Source organism: Mobula hypostoma, chromosome 10 (assembly GCF_963921235.1).
Source record: "Mobula hypostoma chromosome 10, sMobHyp1.1, whole genome shotgun sequence".
NCBI classification, from domain to species: domain Eukaryota; kingdom Metazoa; phylum Chordata; class Chondrichthyes; order Myliobatiformes; family Myliobatidae; genus Mobula; species Mobula hypostoma.
In genome coordinates this window covers 31,904,152-31,925,669 of record NC_086106.1, presented here as the reverse complement: position 1 = coordinate 31,925,669, position 21,518 = coordinate 31,904,152, and the positions used below count along the sequence as shown (strand labels likewise).

The 21,518-nt window shown below is 44.5% G+C and overlaps 1 pseudogene; it reads right to left on the bottom strand.

Moving 5' to 3' along the window:
• The window catches only part of LOC134352482 (zinc finger protein 721-like), a 46,816-nt pseudogene that overhangs the window by 20,812 nt on the left and 4,486 nt on the right, over positions 1-21,518 (bottom strand).

The following is a 21,518-nucleotide window of genomic DNA, read 5'->3' as shown; positions in this document are numbered from 1 at the left end:
GTCTGCCATGTCCTTGCTCCCCATAATCAATTCACCTGTTTCTGTTTGCAGGGGACCTACATTTGTCTTTATCAGTCTTTTCCTTTTTACATATCTATAAAAGCTTTTACAGTCCGTTTTTATGTTCTCTGCCAGTTTTCTCTCATAATCTTTTTTCCCCTTCCTAATTAAGCCCTTTGTCCTCCTCTGCTGAACTCTGAATTTCTCCCAGTCCTCAGGTGAGCCACTTTCTCTGGCTAATTTGTATGCTACTTCTTTGGAATTGATACTATCCCTAATTTCTCTTGTCAGCCACGGGTGCACTACCTTCCTTGATTTATTCTTTTGCCAAACTGGGATGAACAATTGTTGTAGTTCATCCATGCAACCTTTAAATGCCTGCCATTGCATATCCACCGTCAATCCTTGAAGTGTCATTTGCCAGTCTATCTTAGCTAATTCACGTCTCATACCTTCAAAGTTACCCCTCTTTAAGTTCAGAACCTTTGTTTCTGAATTAACTACGTCACTCTCCATGTTAATGAAGAATTCCACCATATTATGGTCACTCTTACCCAAGGGGCCTCTCACAACAAGATCGCTAATTAACCCTTCCTCATTGCTCAAAACCCAGTCCAGAATAGCCTGCTCTCTAGTCGGTTCCTCGACATGTTGGTTCAAAAAACCATCCCGCATACATTCCAAGAAATCCTCTTCCTCAGCACCTTTACCAATTTGGTTCACCCAGTCTACATGTAGATTGAAGTCACCCATTATAACTGCTGTTCCTTTATTGCACACATTTCTAATTTCCTGTTTAATACCATCTCCGACCTCACTACTACTGTTAGGTGGCCTGTACACAACTCCCACCAGCGTTTTCTGCCCCTTAGTGTTACGCAGCTCTACCCATATTGATTCCACATCTTCCCGGCTTATGTCCTTCCTTTCCATTGCGTTAATCTCTTCTTTAACCAGCAACGCCACCCCACCTCCCCTTCCTTCATGTCTATCCCTCCTGAATATTGAATATCCCTGAACGTTGAGCTCCCATCCCTGGTCACCCTGGAGCCATGTCTCTGTGATCCCAACTATATCATAATCATTAATAACAATCTGCACTTTCAATTCATCCACCTTATTACGAATGCTCCTTGCATTGACACATAAAGCCTTCAGGCGCTCTTTTACAACTCTCTTAGCCCTTTTTAATGCTTGCCCTGGATTTGTCGGCCTGCCACTTTTACTTTTCCCCTTTGTACTTTTTGCTTCTACGCTCACTTTACACCCCTCTGTCTCTCTGCACTGGTTCCCATCCCTCTGTTGTGATCTAACCTCCTCACACCTAGCCGCTTTAATTTGATTCCCACCCCCCAACCATTCTAGTTTAAAGTCACCTCAGTAGCCCCCGCTAATCTCCCTGCCAGGATATTGGTCCCCCTAGGATTTAAGTGTAACCCGTCCTTTTTGTACAGGTCACACCTGCGCCAAAAGAGGTCCCAATGATCCAAAAACTTGAATCCCTGCCCCCTGCTCCAATCCCTCAGCCACGCATTTATCCTCCACCTCATCGCATTCCTACTCTCACTGTCGCGTGGCACAGGCAGTAATCCCGAGATTACTACCTTTGCGGTCCTTTTTCTCAACTCCCTTCCTAGCTCCCTATATTCTTCTTTCAGGACCTCATCCCTTTTCCTACCTATGTGATTGGTACCTATATGTACCAGGACCTCTGGCTCTTCACCCTCCCACTTCAGGATATCTTGGACACGATCAGAAATATCCCGGACCCTGGCACCAGGGAGGCAAACTACCATCTGAGTCTCTGGACTGCGTCCACAGAATCGCCTATCTGACCCCCTTACTATCGAGTCCCCTATCACAACTGCCCTCCTCTTCCTTGCCCTACCCTTCTGAGCTACAGGGCCAGACTCTGTGCCGGAGGCAGGGCCACTGTCGCTTCCCCCGGGTAAGCTGTCCCCCCCAACAGTACTCAAACAGGAGTACCTGTTGTTAAGGGGCACAGCCGCCGGGGTACTCCCCATCACCTGCCTTTTCCCCTTCCCCCTCCTAACCGTGACCCACTTGTCACGGAAGTGGGGTTTGTACATCAGGTACTAAGATATCATGAACATAGTATGTCTCTAAAGTGACGCTGGGCACAGGGGTGTCTGTACATGAGGTGACTCTAACAGGAATTGATGAAGTTGTGGTGATTGGGAGTGTGGAGGGGTGGGTTAGTGTGTGGAGGTGTTGATCAGCCTTACTGAGGGGTAAGTAACTGTTTTGGAGTCTGGTATTGCTGGTGTGTAGCATCCTCACTAGTGGGAGTGGGTCCAACAGTCCATGAGCAGGGTGGGTGGGATCCTTCATGATGTTACTGCACATTTCTGAGTACCTGCCCTTGTTGGTGGGTCGGCTGGAGCCAGCGATGGATTGGGCAGTTCTGACTTCCCGTTGTAGAGCCTTCCTATCCGCCGCAGCGCAGTTTCCGTACCATGCAGTTAGGGTCTTGAGATATTTACAAGAAAATAATGAAATACAATAAAATTTATTTTAAAAACTACATAAACAAAGACTGACAAATAATCTGCAAAAGAAGAACAGATTGTGCAAATAAATAATAATAACACTGAGACGTGAGTTGTCGAGCCCCTGAAAAGGAGTTTGAAGATTATGGAATCAGGTCAGAGTTGAGATGAGTGAAGTTATCAACAATGGTTCAGGAGCCTTATGGTTGAAGGTAATAACTGTTCCTGACATGGTGGTGTGGGGCAAAGGCTCCTGTACCCACTTCCAGATCGTAGCAGCGAGAAGAGAGCATGGCCTGGATGGTGGGGTCCTCAATGATAGAAGCTTCTTTTTGCTCGATGGTGGAAGAGCTTCATGCATGATGGACTGGCTGGTATCCTCCTCTTTCTTTCTGTTAACACACATCAAAGTTGCTGGTGAACGCAGCAGGCCAGGCAGCATCTCTAGGAAGAGGTACAGTCGATGTTTCAGGCCAAGACCCTTCGTCAGGATGAAGTGTCTCAGCCCGAAACGTTGACTGTACCTCTTCCTAGAGATGCTGCCTGGCCTGCTGCGTTCACCAGCAACTTTGATGTGTGTTGCTTGAATTTCCAGCATCCGCAGAATTCCTCGTGTTTGCGTCTTTCTTTCCATTCCTGGGCATTGGTGTTTCCATACCAGGCCATGATGCGATCAGTCTGGATGATGAAGGGCTGTGGTCCACGTATGGGATGATTGGACTCGGCAGGATTATAGTTTGGCAGACATTAGATGGACCAAAGGGCCTGTTTCTGTGACTCTAAATGCAAGAGGAATGTGCAGAAAAAGCCTGGATCAATTGTAGCATTGCTGTACAGAGGGATTGTAGGGTGAAACTGGCAACACAAACGGGTAACCTGATAAAGGAGGCAAACGGTGTACTTGTCTCTTCAGCTGGGCATCAAGGATAAAAGCTGGGGTCCCACTGCAGCTTTAGGGTTGGCCACGATTGGAATATTGTGTGGAATTCAATTCACCACGCTACAGGAAGGACGTGGGGGCTTTGGAGAGAGTGGAGAGGAGAATGATGAATGAGTTAACTGGACTGGAGTACATGAGATATAAGGGGAGGCTGGACTGTCTCGGACTGTTTTGTCTGCAACCTCAGAGGTGGAGGGGCACCCTGATGGAAGTTTCTGAAATCAAGAGAGCCTTAGATAGGGATGATCGAGTCTTTTTCTCCAGGGTAGAAACGTCAAATGCAAGAGGGTGTAAGGTTTAAGGTGAGAAAGGGAACATTTAAAGGAGACGTGCAAAGCTCATCCTTTCACACAGACCCCAGGAACAGGTTGCCTACTCCCATGATCTATCAATGAACATTTCAGATTTGGGGTTCAAAGGATTAATTTTAAAAACACAAAGCAGTAAACCATGGGGACTGGTTAGGGTGAAAGAGAGGGTGGTGGTTTTCCTGGGTTCAGGGCATCAAAGCCATTGGTCCCAGATATTCCCCATTTCCTGGGTCTCTGGGCCCTGTGGGATTTTAAACTGTTCCTCTCCCCAGCTCTTTTCAACATTGAACAATAAAGGAAACTGACTTCTCAAGGGCTCGGGGTAACTGCACCACAGGGTCCTCAAGCAGGGGGAAACATGATTGGAATGTGGTCTGAGAGTGGAGTGAGGGCCCATCTCATTCCTGTCCATTGACTGTCAGAGCTAGAGAGGGATGGGATTAAACATGGAAGGAAATTTACCCCATGGTGTGGGTGTGTGCGTGTGGGGTACGGTGGGGTGGAGAAGGGAATCGTACGACATAGGAGCAGAATTAGGCCGTTGAGCCTGCTTTCCATTCCATCGGACTAGGTGAGAGTAAGAGTTCGGCACGGACTAGAAGGACCGAGATGGCCTGTTTCCATGCTGTAATTGTTATATGGTTATCATGACTGATTTATTATCCCTCTCAACGTCATTCTCCTGCCTTCTTCCCATGACCTTTGACCTCATAAATCAACCTCCGCTTTAAATATACCAGAGTCTTGGCCTCCACAGCGTCTGTGGCAATGAATTCCACAGATTCCCCATCTTCTGGCTAAATACTGTAAATTTCTTCTCATCTGTGTTAAAAGGTATATCCTTGTATTCTGAGTCCTTGTCATCTGGTCCTAGACTCCCTTCCTATTCAAAACATCTTTCAATGTCCACTCTGTGAAGCTCTTTCAATATTCGATAGGTGTCATTGAGACATTCCGCACCCCCAGCCCCATTATTCTAGATCAATTGTAATCACTGACTTGGATTATAAAAAATTCCAACATGTCAGTTCACGGCCTCTCGTGGCACAATGATGCCACTCTCAGGGTGGTGGAGCAATGCCTTATATTCCTTCTGGGTAGCCTCCAACCTGGTGCGATGAATATTGATTTCTCCTTCAGTAAAAAAAAACCCTTCCCCTTTCCTCCTCTTCTACTCTCTGGCTTCTTTCGTCTTCTCATCTGGTCTTCCTCGTCAGGTCCACTCTCCTCTCCTATCAGATTTCTTCCTCTCCAGCCCTTTACCTTTCCTGCCCACCTGTTCTCACCTATTCCTTCCCCTCCCCCTCTCCACCCTTTTATTCTGGTGTCCTTCCCCTTCTTTCCAATCCTGAGGAAGGGTCCCGGCCCGAAACATCAAACGGTTCATTTTCATGGATGCTGCCCGACCTGCAGAGTTCATCCAGCTCTTTGTGTGTGTTATATAAAATTTGCTGTTTTGCATTTATTTCTCTCTCCCTCTCTCTCTCATCCCTCCCTCCCTCTCCCCCCTCCCCCTCCTCTTTCCTTTTCAAACTTTTGTATCAGCCAAAGAGGTAGCAGCTGAGAGCAACAATTTAATATGATTTTTAATTCACTTAAGAAATAAAGTTAATCAAATAACTTGTACTTTTAACAAAAAACATTTCAGTTACAGCAACAATTTACATTCACCTGCATTTACAGGGGATTCTGACATAATACTGTAACAAGGAAATAGAGGCAAGGTGGCAATTGGTGCCTGCTCCACCTTTCAATAATCTCATGCCTGATCAGCAAATTTGTGATGATGCCCAGATCGGGGGTCTAGTAGACAGCGAGGAAGACCTTCAAAACTTTCAACGGGGTCGAGAGCAGTTGGGAAAATGGACTGAAAATTGGTAGATGGAATTTAATGCAGACAAATGTGAGGTGTTGTAGTCTGGGAGGACAAACTATGGTAGGACTTACACAGTGAATGGGAGGGCGCCAGACAGTGTGGTAGAACAAAGGGATCTGAGAATACCATTTCACTGTAAGACAGAGCAGCAGAATTAAGCCATTCGACCCAACGAGATTGCTCCAGCATTTGATCTTTGCTTATCTGTTATCACAATCAACCCCAATCTCCTGACTTCTCCCCATAACTTGACGTTGTTACAAATCAAGAACCTGTCAACCTCTGCCATAAATATACCCAGTGACTTGGCCTCCATAGCTGTCTGTGTCACACACAACACTCCAAATTAGGACCCATCAAAGTCTTATATAACTTCAATCTACAGACTAGCTTTCGTTCATTTCAAAATTATCAAGGAGATGTGACTGCTGTATACAGGGCAAAGATTGTTAAATTAATGGTGTGAATTAGAGAAAAAATAGATTTAAGATACAAGAGGTACTTGCAATACAGAAGATGGACAAGGGCAATAATTGCGAAGTCAGAGATTGCAATAGGAGCAGGGAAGGTTTAGCTTTGCAGTTGAAGGGTTTGGCTGACAGATATGAACTGCCAAACACTGATGAACATTACACACAATGTTTTTTAGTGACAAGACACACATTAAAAAGTTCAGTCCTTTTCACTGAAAAGTTTGCATAGGTTTGTCACGTCATCTAAAATTTTGACAAACTCATATACAATAGATGCACAGAGCATCCTGACTGGTTCCATCACCTCCTGGAATGGAAACACCAATTCCCAGGAATGGAAAAGTCTACAGAGTGTGGTCGATATGACCCAGTCACTCACAGGAAAAGCCCTCCCCATCACTGAGTACATCTACAAGGAGCAATGTAACAAGAAAGCAGCATCCAGCATCGAGGACCCCCACCACCCAGGCCATGCAACACTGCTCGCCACTACCATCGGAGTAGGAAATACACAGTCCTTCGGTTTTTGAAATTTGTTTTCATCAGTTCTCATCTATTTCTTTATTTTCCTGTAAATGCCTGCAAGAAAATAAACCCCACAGTATACTGCATGCAGACATATACAGTGGTATGCAAAAGTCTGGGCACCCCTGGTCAAAATTTCTGTTACTGTGGATAGTTCAGTGAGTCGAAGATGAACTGATCTCCAAAAGACATAAAGTTAAAGATGAAACATTCTTTTCAACATTTTAAGCAAGATTAGTGTATTATTTTTGTTTTGTACAATTTTAGAGTGAAAAAAAGGAAAGGAGCACCATGCAAAAGTTTGGGCACCCCAAGAGATTTGAGTTCTCAGATAACTTTTATCAAGTTCTCAGACCTTAAATAGCTTGTTAGGGCTATGGCTTGTTTACAATCATCATTAGGAAAGGCCAGGTGATGCAAATTTCAAAGCTTTATAAATACCCTGACTCCTCAAACCTTGTCCCAACAATGAGCAATCATGGGCTCCTCTAAGCACCTGCCTAGCACTCTGAAAATTAAAATAAATGATGCCCACAAAGCAGGAGAAGGGTATAAGAAGATGGCAAAGTGTTTTCAGGTAGCTGTTTCCTCAGTTCATAACGTAATTAAGAAATGGCAGTTAACAGGAACGGTGGAGGTCAAGTTGAGGTTTGAAAGACCAAGAAAACTTTCCGAGAGAACTGCTTGTAGGATTGCTCGAAAGGCAAATCAAAACCCCTGTTTGCGTGCAAAAGACCTTCAGGAAGATTTAGCAGACTCTGGAGTGGTGGTGCACTCTTCTACTGTACAGCGACACCTGCACAAATATGACCTTCATGGAAGAGCCATCAGAAGAAAACCTTTCCTGCATCCTCACCACAAAATTCAGTGTCAGAAGTTTGCAAAGGAACATCTAAACAAGCCTGATAGATTTTGGAAACAAGTCCTGTGGACTGATGAAGTTAAAATAGAACTTTTTGGCCACAATGAGCAAAGGTACTGTATATTTGGAGAAAAAAGGGTGCAGAATTTCATGAAAAGAACACCTCTCCAATTGTTAAGCACGGGGGTGGATTGATCATGCTTTGGGCTTGTGTTGCAGCCAGTGGCACGGGGAACATTTACTGGTAGAGGGAAGAATGAATTCAATTAAATACCAGTAAATTCTGGAAGCAAACATCACATCGTCTGTAAAATAAAAAGCTGAAGGTGAAAAGAGGATGGCTTCTACAACAGGATAATGATCCTAAACACACCTCAAAATCCACAATGGACTACCTCAAGAGGTGCAAGCTGAAGGTTTTGCCATGGCCCTCACAGTCCGCCGACCTAAACATCATCGAAAATCTGTGGATAGACCTCAACAGAGCAGTGCATGCAAGACGGCCCAAGAATCTCATAGAACTAGAAGCCTTTTGCAAGGAAGAATGGGTGAAAATCCCCCAAACAAGAATTGAAAGACTCTTAGCTGGCTACAAAAAGCATTTACAAGCTGTGATACTTGCCAAAGGGGCTGATACTAAGTACTGACCATGCAGGGTGCCCAAACTTTTGCTTCAGGCCCTTTTCCTTTTTTGTTATTTTGAAACTGTAAAAGATGGAAATAAAAAAGTAATCTTGCTTAAAATATTAAATAAATGTGTTCTCTTTAACTTTATGCTTTTTGGAAATCAAGTCATCTTTTACTCGCTTAGCTATTCACAGTAACAGAAATTTTGACCGGGGTGCCCAAACTTTTTAATGCCACTGTACATTCGTTGATAATGAATTTACTCTGACGTCAACTTTCTGGTGCATCTTTGGTTACCAAGGAGATAAGGGAGAAATACCTGGGCCTACTAACATAACAGAATTTGGGTTGTGTTTTCAGGTTTTAGGAACGATGCTGTGCAGGTACTTTCAAATCTCAATTACTGTTTAATTCATTGCCTCAGACAACTGTGGTTGCTAAGTCATTGGGTGCATTTAGAGTAGCGGGTGATAGGCTTTTGATTAGCAAAGACATTAAGTGTTACAGGGAGAAGGTAGGAGAATGTTGTAGAGAGGGATAGTAATTGTGGAGCAGACTAGATGGGCCAATTGGCCTTGTTCTGCACTTTTGGAACGGCCAAAAGGAATTGGAAAATCTTGGCTGTGATTTTTATTAGTTTTTCTAAGGCCTTTGACTGTGTTGGTCACGTTACTCAATGAGTTTTTGAGTTCTGGAGCATCTTTAGACAGGATCCCAGTTATTTTCTTGGGCTCATTTCACAGATTTAAATCCCACACTGACAATTGAGGGCCAGTCTGAATCCACAAAACCCATTTTAAATTACGCCCGGAGAAAACAAATGAATCTGTCTAGTTTAATATTGTGATGGACACTTCATTACGTATCCTGGATAATAAGGGTTGTGCATTTTACCCTGTCACACAGACACTAGAGAAACCACCTTGGTTTCCTTAGCTGTGTAAGTCTAGGGAAAACAAACTCGTGAGATTGAGGTGCACTGGATCCCACCCCAAACCTCGGTTTGTGTGGATGCTGTGTCATTTGCTACCCTGTTACAAATTAATGCCACGGAATAACAGATAGTACACTGCATACGATTAAAGGATTATATTTAGGACTCTTAACTGAAGGGTTAGTAAAGAATAATATAAAGGGCCCATTCTAACTAAACAGTCAAATGTGCAGAAGTTGGAGCTCATCTTGAACTTCTCTGTCACTCACACACTGGGCCCTCGGTCAACGTGAACGCCCACACCACCTTCCGAACGTCGCTCACAATCCATCTCCAACAAACGGGTCTCCCACCGGATCGTACGGTATGACCGGTTCTACCCAGTGTCTTCTCTCCTCATCTCCTCTAGAACAAAAACCCCAAGCCCAACCTTATTGTACCTCACCAAGAAAACCTCTCGCTAATTGGATGGCACATGGCACACATTCCACATCATCCCTTATCATCAACAATAACCCAAACAGGCTGAAATCAGAACAAACAGCTCTTAAAGAGCTGTGAAATGAAATACCTGCAGCATAACAGTAAGGATGTGGACCAGGGCATTACACGAGCTTTGCCACTTTGCCTCTCACCAATTATGTGGCATTATTGATTGAAACCCAGAAGGGGATGCAGATGTCGAGAGATTTTGTTTAAAAACAGGTTGCAATATAAGGCCACTGCTTTATATGGCATTTCAGAATAAAATACTTATTTTTTCATGAGTTACGGAAGCAATAACTCTGTGCAGAGTTGGATTGTGTTGCTGTCAGTGAATGTGAGAAATATCTGGGATCCTGTGATGACAGGAAGTGGAAGTTTGGGCAAGTGGTTTATCTTGAATGTAAGGATACAGCGTTCAGAGATTTGCAACCTTTTTGAGTTCTGTTAATCAATCCTCTATCCATGCCAATATATCACCCTCAATACCTATTTTATACAGACCTTTTCACCTGGCAACCTACCAAATACCTTCCTAATTGCAACCACACTCTTTGTGTGGAAGCTGCAGCAAAGTAAATGTTGACATAATGCCAGGCAAGGATTATTGCAGATCGTGGGCAGTCAGCCCAGGCAAGAAAGGCCTTGGAAAAGCATAGTTCTCCTTTGCCCAGCGGGGGGACTGGGGCCATTTGACGTCACGGTAGTGTAGTGGTTGGCTCAACACTTTACAGTTCTGGGAACCTGGGTTCAATTCCCACTGCTGTCTGTAAGGAGTTCGTATGTTCCCCACTTGACCACGTGGGTTTCCCCCGGGTGCTCTGGTTTCCTCCGACAGTCCAAAGACACGCAGGTTAATTGGTCATTCTAAACTGTCCCATGATTACACTCCAGTTAAATCGGTGGTTGCTGAGTGACATATCTCAGAGGGTTTATTCTAAATATCTCAATAGATAAAAAATACGGAGACAAGATAAGGATGTAACAGAGGAGGTAGGCCACGCACCCGAACCAGGGGACAATCACTTTACTCACTTCAAAGTTCCATCAGTTGTTAGCTTGTACTTTTTAGTGTGAACTATGACTGATCTTGCGAATAAAGAATTTGAACACACAGTTTACCACGAATGGTCAGAATCTGTAACTGTTTGTCAATTCTGTTTGAAAATGGCATTCTGTGTTCAAACCTCAGAACAGCGTGGTGACAGGGCCCAGGCTGTTCTCCCTGAGTGCCAGTAAACAGAGTCTGATTGAGGAACAAGTGCGAGTTGGCAGAGCCCGGTTAATCGTTTTACTTAAATGAGGAAAGAGTGGTGGAGAGCTTTTGATTTCAACCTTGGCGAGAGTGAATTCCTGACTGCTGATGGTTGAGGTGTAATAAGTACGTCATTCCAACAGGCCAGTGGCATTTCCAGGCCTGTAACACTGTAGTTGGTGCGTGGCCAAGTGGTTAAGGCGTTTGTCTAGTGATTTCAAGGTCGCTGGTTTGAGCCTTGGCTGAGGCAGCGTGTTGTGTCCTTGAGCAAGGTACTTAACCACACATTGCTCTGCGACGACAGTGGTGCCAAACTGTATGGGTCCTAATGCCCTTCCCTCGGACAACATCGGTGCCGTGGAGAGGGGAGACTTGTAGCATGGGCAATTGCCTGTCTTGCATACAATCTTGCCTAGACCTGCACCCCGGAAACCTTCCAAGGTGCAAATTTATGGTCTCATGAGACTAACAGATGCCTAAAATAAAACACTGTGGTATTGCAGGTGTAATACATGTTGTATTCAGTGCAGTAGGGTTTTGCTATAATTTTATGTATTAACAGCACAGTAAATCGGGACAGTTCCCTGTACACATATGTTATTAGTGTTCAGCTTAATGTATATAACATACTGAGAGGGTGGTTACGACCTGGGACAGGGAATAGTTGATAGAGACAGGAGCACAACAGGCAGGGTCAGCAGAGGCCCCAATCAGAAACCGTACGAAAACCGAGCTCAATCTGGCCCAGTTCGCATAAAATTGAGGATGTTTATTTGGCTGAGATCCAGAATGTTAAATTCAGGCCGAGTTGTAAAGACTGATAACAACAGCAGAAATAATCTCCAAGTACCCACAATAACGATGGTCCAGTGCTGGGAATGAGCAGAATCCAAACTCCGCAGGCGTTTCAGCAGCTGTGATGCCAGACACGGCACAATTAATCCTTCTTCCCCGTGTGGACTTGCTGGTGTTCCTGCAGCTTGGAAAAGACTTTGAATCCCTTCCCACAATCGGAGCACGTGAATGGTCTCACTCTGGTGTGAACACGCTGATGCTTCAGCAGGTAAGAAGAGAGAGTGAATCCTTTACCGCACTCGGAGCAGGTGAACGGTCTCTCCCCGGTGTGGACCCGCTGGTGGGTGAGTAGGCTGGAGGACTCTGTGAATCCCTTCCCACACTCGGTGCAGGTGAACGGCCGCTCGCCGGTGTGAATCCGCTGGTGCGTGAGCAGGTGGGATGACTGGATAAAACCCTTCCCGCACTCTGCACAGGTGAATGGCCTCTCCCCAGTGTGGACCCGCCGGTGTTTCAGCAGGTTGGAGGAGCGACTGAATCCCATCCCACAGTCAGAGCAGGTGAACGGCTTCTCCCCGGTGTGAATCCGTCGATGACTCAGCAGGTGGGATGACCGACTGAATCCCACACCACAGTCGGGGCAGGTGAACGGTCTCTCCCCAGTGTGAACTCGCTGGTGGGCTACCAAGATGGACGACGTGCTGAATCCCAATCCACACTCGGTACATGTGAACGGCTTCTCCCCCGTGTGAATACGCTGGTGCGTCCGCAGGGAGGATGACTGAGTGAAGCCCTTCCCGCACTCGGAGCAGATGAACGGTCTCTCCCCTGTGTGGACCCTTTGGTGTCTCCTCAGTTTGGCCGAGTGAGCAAATCCCTTTCCACACTCAGAGCAGATGAATGGTTTCTCTGCTGTGTGGGTTCGCTGGTGTATCAGTAGTTGAGAGGAATCAGCCAGTGGTTTCCCACAGACAGAGCAGATGAATGGTCTGTCAGCAGTGTGAACTCGCTGGTGCATCATCAGATAGGTAGACTGGGTGAACCCTTTCCCACAGACGGAGCAGGTGAACGGCCTGTCCCCGGTGTGAATGTGCTGGTGCCTCAGCAGGTGGGATGACCGACTGAATCCCTTCCCGCACTCGGAGCAGGTGAAGGGCTTCTCTCCGGTGTGCACCCGCTGGTGAGTCACCAGGTTGGAGGACTCAATGAATCCCTTTCCACATTCGGAGCAGGTAAATGGCCTCTCCCTTGTGTGAATTTTTTGGTGCTTCTTCAGGTTAGCTGACTCCGTGAACCCCTTCCCACACTCTGAGCAGGTAAAGGGTCTCTCTCCGGTGTGAATTCGCTGATGTATACGTAGTTGAGAAGCTCTTGACAATTCCTTTCCACACTCAGAGCAGGTGAAAGGCATCTCAGCTGTGTGTTTTTGTTCGTGCGTTATCGGGACACCAGAATGCTTAAAGTTTTTTCCCACATATGGAATGCTGTCACTGGTGTCAAGCAAGTGCTTTAAACAACGGTTACATCTGCAGCCCACTGACCAGGCACACAATAGGTGACAGTGTCTCCCCTGCATGAAAAACAAGATTCCTGCTGGGATGGGAAATTCCTTTGTTTCCAACCATGAACAATGCGCACTGTGTTTCTGACTTCTCAAGTTGTTTGGGGGAATACCTGTTCACTCACTCTGAGACGGAAAGCAAATTTCATTATGGACTGGATGGGCCAGAGAGCATGTTTCTGCGCTGTAGTGATCTGTAGAGTTCTGTTCTATAATATCCACCTGATTTTACCTCAGGCTGATCGATTATCACAATCTCACAACACACACAAAATGCTGGGGGAACTGAACAGGTTAGGTGACATCTATGGAAAGCAGTAAACAGTTGATGTTTTGGGAAGAGGTCCTTTGTGATGACATGAAAGGAAGGGGGAAGGAGCCAGAATAGGAAGGTGGGCTGAGGGGAAGGAGTTCAAGCTGGCGGGTGATCAGTGAAAATCTATCGCACACACAATGTGTGTTTAGTTTCTTTCTACAGTGCTCCCTTCTCTGGATGTGTTTAAATCTCCTTCGACAGTGAGGAATCTGGAACAATCCTTCTTGTGTACGAGTCTCACCGTCTTGCCGGTCGCAATGAGGATTGAAATCTCTTCCCAGCAGAGGTATAGCAGGCAGGCATTTCCCCTCGCATGGTTCTCAGCTGCCGATACACAGAGTGACTGTCAGATCCTGCTGTGATCGAATTGCCATGTTCCGGTCAAGCCCATCAATACCCTGTAAAAGGAATTCACAAAAATTACCACCAGGGAAAAAATGCATAATGAGTAATTTGAGTTTCTTTGGTCAACTGTGACTGAATTGGTACCACCTTCAGCTCTGAATCAGAAGAACGGGCATGGTGTGGGTGTGGGTGGGTTCTAGTCCAGTGCTGAGCATAAATGAAGTCTAAAAGTCATAAGATACAGGAGAAGAATTAGGCCATTTCGCCCACCTAGTCTGCTCTGCCATTTCATCACGGCTGATCCAATTTTCCTCTCAACACCCAGCTCCTGACTTCCCCCCATATCTTTTCATGCCCTAACCATTCATGAATCTATCAAGCTCTGCCTTAAATGTACATAAAGACTTGGCCTCAACAGCTGCCTATGGCAAAGAATTCAACAGATTCACCTCCCTCTGGCTAAAGAAATTCCTCCTCATCTGAGGTCTAAAAGGATGTTCCTTTATTCTGAGACTCCGACCTCTGGTCTTGGACTCGTCCACCACTGGAAACGTCCTCTCCACATCCACTCCATCAGGCCTTTCATCATTCCAAAGGTTTCAATTAGGTCACCCCTCAATCTTCTTAATTCTAGTGAACACAGGGGCAGAGCCATCAAACGCTCTTCATCTGACAAGCCATTCAATCCTGGAATCACGTGTGAACCTTCTTTGTACCCTCCCCAGTTTCAGAATGGTTTCATTTCCAAGATGAGGGGCCCAAAACTACTCACCATACTCCAAGTGAGGCCTAACAGTGTTTTATAAAGTCTTAACATTACATCCTTGTTTTTATATTCCAGTCCTCTTGACATGAATGTTAACATCACATTTGCCTTCCTCACCCACCACAGACTCAACCTGCAAATTAATCTTTAGGGAATCCTGCACAAGGATTGCAAGTCCCTTTGCACCTCAATTGTTTGCTTTTTCTCTCCATTTAGAAAATAATCTACACTTTCATTTCTTCTACCAAAGTGCATGACCGTACACTTCCTGGCACTGTATTCCATCTGCTATTTCTTTGTCCATTCTGCAAATCTGTCTGAATCCTTCTGTAGCCTCTCTACTTCCTCATCTTCACCTATCTTCGCATCGATTGCAAACCTTGCAACAAAGCCATCAATTTCTGTCATCCAAATCATTGACATATAACATAAAAAGAACTGGTCTCAAAACAGACCCCTGTGGAACACCATTAGTCACTGGCAGCCAACCAGAAAAGGCTCCCTTTATTGGCACCCTTTGCTTCCTGCCAGTCAGCCACTGTTCTATCCATGCTGGAATCTTTCCTGTAATTCCATGGGCTCGTAGCTTGTTAAGCAGCCTCATGTGTGGCACCTTATCAAAGTCCTTCTGAAAATCCAAGTACACAACATCAACTAATTCTCTTTTATCTATCCTGCTTGTTGTTTCTTCAAAGAATTCCAACAGATTTGTGAGGCAAGATTTTCCCTTGAGGAAACCATGCTGACTACGGCCTATTTTATCATGTGCCTCCAAGTACTCCAAAACCACATCCTTAACAATTGACTCCAACATCTCCCCAATCACTGAGGTCAGACAAACTGGCCTATGATTTTGTTTCTTCTGCCTCTCTCCCTTCTTGAAGAGTGAGTGACATTTGCAATTTTCCAGTCTTCCAGAACCATTCCAGAGTCTAGTGATTCTTGAAAGATCATTACTAATACCTCCACAATCTCTTCTGCCACCTCTTTCAGAACGCTGGGGTATAGACCGCCTGGTCTAGGTGACATTGATAAAGTTTAAGGGAATTAGGGGATTCTCAGATTCCTGTAAATAATGGGTTAAGTACCGACTATGTCTGTGACTGCAATGTGTTTGAATAATGTCTCACAGCTGCTTCTCTGGAGCAAGATAAGAGTTAAAGTTTACACAGATCTCCTGATTCTTCACACCTTTTGCTTTTGACAAAAGGCGGTACCTGATGGAAATTAGACAGGACATTCCTTTCTTAGGTTACGTCCTCACTACGCCGGATAATTTTGAAAATGCCGGTTTTGAGTAAAAACGACAGGCATCCACACTAAGCGTTTTTCAAAATATCTCCGTCCACATTAGGCGGATATTTGGGTGAATCTCCTCCTACTGGGCATGGGCAGGACACAGAAAACAAGCGAAGAGGAAACGATATACTTCGTGTGCGTTTGTCCAGTTACAGAGTAGAAAAACTTCAAAGGAATTGCTCTAGGCTGTTGTGCAGGAGGACTTAAAACTTAAATAAAAACAAATACTGGAGCATATGGAGGCAACCGACAGGGAGTTCACGGACAGTATGACCCAGCTGACGACGAACATTGAAAAACTGACTAACTCTGTTGCATTAATAAAGCACCTTGTTAAATGTATAAAACGTCTTCATCAGCATTATCTTGTATTTCCATACAATGTTGCATTAGGCTGTTACACATCTATTGTCAGAGAAGTACTTGCATAAATAGGTAAACCACCTTCATACAAGCAAGGACAGAAAACAAGGCGAAGTGAGTATACTTATTCACTTCTTCACTTCGTTGTTAAAACAACGAACATCTGTTCCGGCACGTCATGACAGCATTTTTAAATAGTCAAAAAAGCTCACTTTACAATTTAACTCTCACGCCGTTCACACCGACTGCACGTTATAACAGCAGTACGGCAGTGCTTGTGCAGTACCAAGCAGAAGCAGAAAAAAGCATTGTTGTGGTGCTATCATGACAACGTTTTTAAATCTCTCCGGTTATCCCCTACACACTACGCCGGATATTGAGCGTTTTCAGATTTATTCACTCTGGACAGTGTTTTCGAAAATCTCCGTTTTCAGGGGCTGAAAACGCCGGCTCAGTGTGGACGGGAGGGCAAAATGAAGAGAAAAAGCTTTGTTTTCAAAATTATCCAGCGTAGTGTGGACGTACCCTTAATTAAAGTGGCTGGAGTGTCTATCAAACTGATTGTTCTTTTGTATCAATAGTCCATCGACTTGGCTGGAATGGTTATCAAACTGATTGTTCTTTAGTATCGGTGGCCTTATATCTAACAATTCTAACGAGAATCTAAGAATTCTGCAATCAGGCAGTGAACTTGTTGAATCACTGGAGGGATGAGAACTCTTCTCCCCTGATATCAGGACCAAGTTCACTCACCGGCTGAGCTCGAAGAAATAAACGGGTGGAAAGATAAGTAACGATCTTTTTGTGCTGTCGTTATTTGATCCGGCAAATTTACGTTTACAACATATCTACCTTGAGATCTTTCAGTTTTCCAAGAACCTTCTCCTTAGTAATGGTCACTTCACACAAGTAATGACCACTGATACCTGGAACTTTCACCATGCTAGTATATTCCACAGTGAAGATCGATGCAAAATACTTATTCAGTTCATCTGCTATTTTGTTGTCTCCCATTACTCTCTCTCCAACATCGTTTTCCAGCAGTCTGATAGCCACTCTCACCTCTTTTTTATATTTTATATATCTGTAGAAGCTTTTGGTATCCTCTTTAATATTATTGGCTAGCTTACTTTTATATTCCATCTTTACCTTCTTCATGATCTTTTAGTTGCCTTCTGTTGGTTTTTAAAAGCTTCCCAAGCCTCTAACTTCCCAGTAATTTCTGCTCTATTATATGCCATCACTTTGGCTTTTACGTTGGCTTTAACTTCTCTGAGTGGTCATGGTGGTGGCATCTTGCCTTTAGAATACTTCTTCTACTGTGAGATGAAAAAATTCTGTGCCTTGCGAATTGCCTCGAGAAATTCCAGTCATTGCTGCTCTGCCATCATCCCTGCCAGTGTTCTTTACCAATCAGTTCTAGTTATCTCCTCTCTCCTGCCTCTGTAATTCCATTTACTCCACTGTAATACTGATATATTTGACTTTAGCTTCTCTTTGTCAAATTTCAGGGTGAATTCGATCAGATTATGACCACTTTCTCCGAAGGGTTCCTTTACCTTAAGCTCGCTAATCAATTCTGGTTCATTACACAACACCCGATCCAGAATTGCCAGTCCCCTACTGGGCTCAACCACAAGCTGCTCTAAGATGCCATCTCATAGGCATTCTAGAAATTCTCCCTCTTGGGATCCAGCACCAACCTGATTTTCCCAATCTACCTGCATATTGAAGTCCCCCATGATTATTGTAATATTGTCCTTTTTACATGCATTTTCTATCTCCTGTTGTAATTTGTAAACCACAAAATTTGGGGGTCTTTTTACCCTTGCAGTTCCTTAGCTCCATTCACAACAATTCAACACCTTCCGACCCTGTGTCATCTCTTTCTAATGAGGACCTAATGAAGTAGCCAGCGTGTATCTAAGATGGCCTGTTCTATAAGAACGACAGACTTTTGACCTCACTATCTACTTCCTTTTGACCTTGCACCTTACTGTCTATCTGCTCTGTGTTTTCTCTGTTGCTGCTGTACTTTATTGCTTCACCTTGTACTGCCTCAACACACTGTGTAATGACTGATCTGTACGAACGGTAATGCAAGAAAAGCTTTTCACGGCACCTTGGTATGTGTAACATTGCAGTGTGGGGGGAGGAGCTCAGAGAGTGGATCAGAGTATTAGGAAGATTGCTGGTTTTTATTACAAGAGGCATGGGAAAGGACGGGAACATTCAGATGGTATTTTATAGAACGTAGGTGAGCATATATCGTCAATACCATGGACGGGCTTAATGACAGTATTTAAAGAAAGCATTTGCGTTGTTAAAGAAGGTTCACAAGGTCGATATTTGGGACAACAGAGTTGACATATAATCAGCTTGATCTTATCACACTGAAATGAAGAAGGAGAGGGGATCTGACTGAAACATTCCCAGGGTAGTTAAAGGGGTGGATGATGAGGGGATGTTTGAGGCATGGATTCAGAATAAGTGGTCGTCCGTTTAGGAAGGGGGCAGGGCTTTCCTCAGAAGGTTGTGACATTTTGGAATTCTGTACCCCAGGGAACTGAAAGCTTTTAGTGCAGAGATGGACAGATATCTGAACTGTAACTGGTAAGGCGAGAAGCCAGGATTTGCTCAATCACAATCTCACAGTTCAATTCCCACCACTGTCTGTAAGGAGTTTGTACATTCTCCCCGTGATCGTCTGGGTTTTCTCTGGATGCTGCGGTTTTCTCCCACAGTCCAAAGACTCACTGGTTGGTAAGTTAATTGGTCATTATAAATTGTCTCATGATTATGCTAGAATTAAATTGATGGATAGTTGGGTGGCGTGGCTCGAAGGTCCAAAAGGGCCTATTCTGTGCTGTATCTCAATTAAGTAAATTATCCTGGTTCAACTGACACAATCCATCAGCCTACATACTGTCATAGAACCAGAGGATCAGGAGAAGTTTAATTTAATTCTTTTTTAAGATCTGCAGATGTTGGAAATTAGAAACAAAAACAGAAAATGCTGATGGGCAGGTCAGCCACACAGTGGGAAGAGAAACGGAATCGACGTTTCATCCTTAATTAGAACTACAAAGAAGACAAATGAAGCTTGTTTAGCCGTAGGGGGAGGAAGTGTCTCTGACAGGGTAAAACCAAGGTTACCATGGCGATACAGTGTACCCCTGCTTTAGAGGAGCTGCGTTCCAATAAAAACATCCACATTACAATGGTGCTGTCACAATCACTCCCAAATATCATGCATCCGTGCGATACCAAGGAGGTACGGGTTAGCAGGTTAATTGGTCACATCGGTGTAGCTGGGTGGTGCGGGCCCTGACTACTCCTCACAGTGATTCTGCTTTTGTGCGTTACTGTTTATTATGTTGTCAAAACTGTCGGCCAGATTTATTTATTTATTTAGAGACAACTTGGAACCGGCCCTTCTGACCCAAACAGCTATGCTGCACAGCAACCCACCTATTTAACCCAAGACTGGGCATGACATCTAAAACTTTGACAAACTCCTATAGACGTGTGGTGGACAGTATATTGCCTGGTTGCATCACAGCCTGGTATGGAAACACTAATGCCCTTGAACAGAAAATCCAACAAAAAGTAATGAAACTGTCCATTCTATCACAGGTAAAGCCCTCCCCACCAGTAAACACATCAACGCTAAGCTTTGTCGCAGGAAAGCAGCATCCATCATCAGGGTCTCATACCACCCAGTTCATCTGCCATCAGGAAGAAGGTACAGGAGCCTCAAGGCCCACACCAGCAAGCTCTTGAACCAAAGGGGATAACTTCACTCATTGAAATGTTCCCACAACCTATGGACTCTGTTTCAAGGACTCTTGTTTGCATGTTCCCAAAACTTATTGCTGAATTATTTAATTATTATTATTATTATTATTTATTTCCATTTGCATCTGCCGGTTTCTTGTTTTCTGCACACTGGTTCAATGCCCAAGTGATTTGGTCTCTCTTTTGAGCCTGTTATGGTGCTTATTCCATTACGGATCTATTGGGTATGCCTGCAAGAAAATGAATCTCGAGGTTGTATGTGGTGACACAAATGAACTTTGATAATACTTTTACTTTGAACTTTGAATGGATGCCTGTGCATATGTAACGTTGTTCCATTGCTGGGGTCCATGTAAAGTCCATCAGCAGAGACGTTGATTGGAGTTAAACAATTTGTAGTTTAGTTACTTTTTGGTCTATTCATGTTTTTAATTTCTAATTGGATGGAAATTTGATACTGTCTACCCAATATCAATAATTTTGTTTTACATTAATTCCATAAAGTGAGTTTTAATGGAGTCTCAAATATTTGGCAGAGATGAATTTCTGAATTCCATTGCAGGGTGAATTTTCTTTATGTGAGTTGCTGTGACACAGAGGGTCCCTGCAAGCTGTAGACAAGGTCATCTGGCCAAGAGGTGAATGGGAGCAGTTAGACAGCAGGAATGTAGACAAAAGAATGTGAGAATCTACTGTGATGAGGTGTTCTGAGAGACTGGTCATAGCCAGAAATCAACTCCTGCTGAAGAAAGGAGCAGGACCCACTGCAATTTGCTTATTGCCACAATACACCTACAGCAGATGCAATCTGACAGGCTTTCCACCCTTGGATCACCTGGACAAAAGTACTACCTCAGTCAGGCTGCTGCTTATTGTTACAGCTCAGCGTTCAACACCATCATACCCTTAGTTGTAATCTAAAGCTCCAAAGCACGGACCTATGTACCTCCCTCCACAACTGGACCCTTAACCTCCAGATCGGGGGACAACAGTCTGTGCAGATTGGGAATAACATCTCCTCCTCGCTGACAATCAAGGATGTGAGCTTAGCCCACTGCTCTACTCCTCTGCACCCATGACTGAGTGGCTAGGCACAGCTAGCTCAAGCTCCAGCTATACATTTGCCGATGACACAACTATTGTTGACAGGATTTTAGATGGTGGTGAGGAGGTGTACAGGAGTAAGGTAGATCAGCTGTTTGAGTGGTATTACAATAACGACCTTACACTCAATGTCAGTAAGACAGAAAAGCTGATAGTGAACTTCAGGATGGAGAGTTGAGGGAACTCACACCAGTCCGCATCGAGGAATCAGCAGTGGAAAGGGTGAGCAGTTTCAAGTTCCTGGGTGTCAGCATCTCTGAAGACCGACTGCATGCTGGGCCCAGCATATCGGTACAATTATAACAACACACATCAAAGCTGCTGGTGAACGCAGCAGGCCAGGCAGCATCTATAGGAAGAGGCGCAGTCGACGTT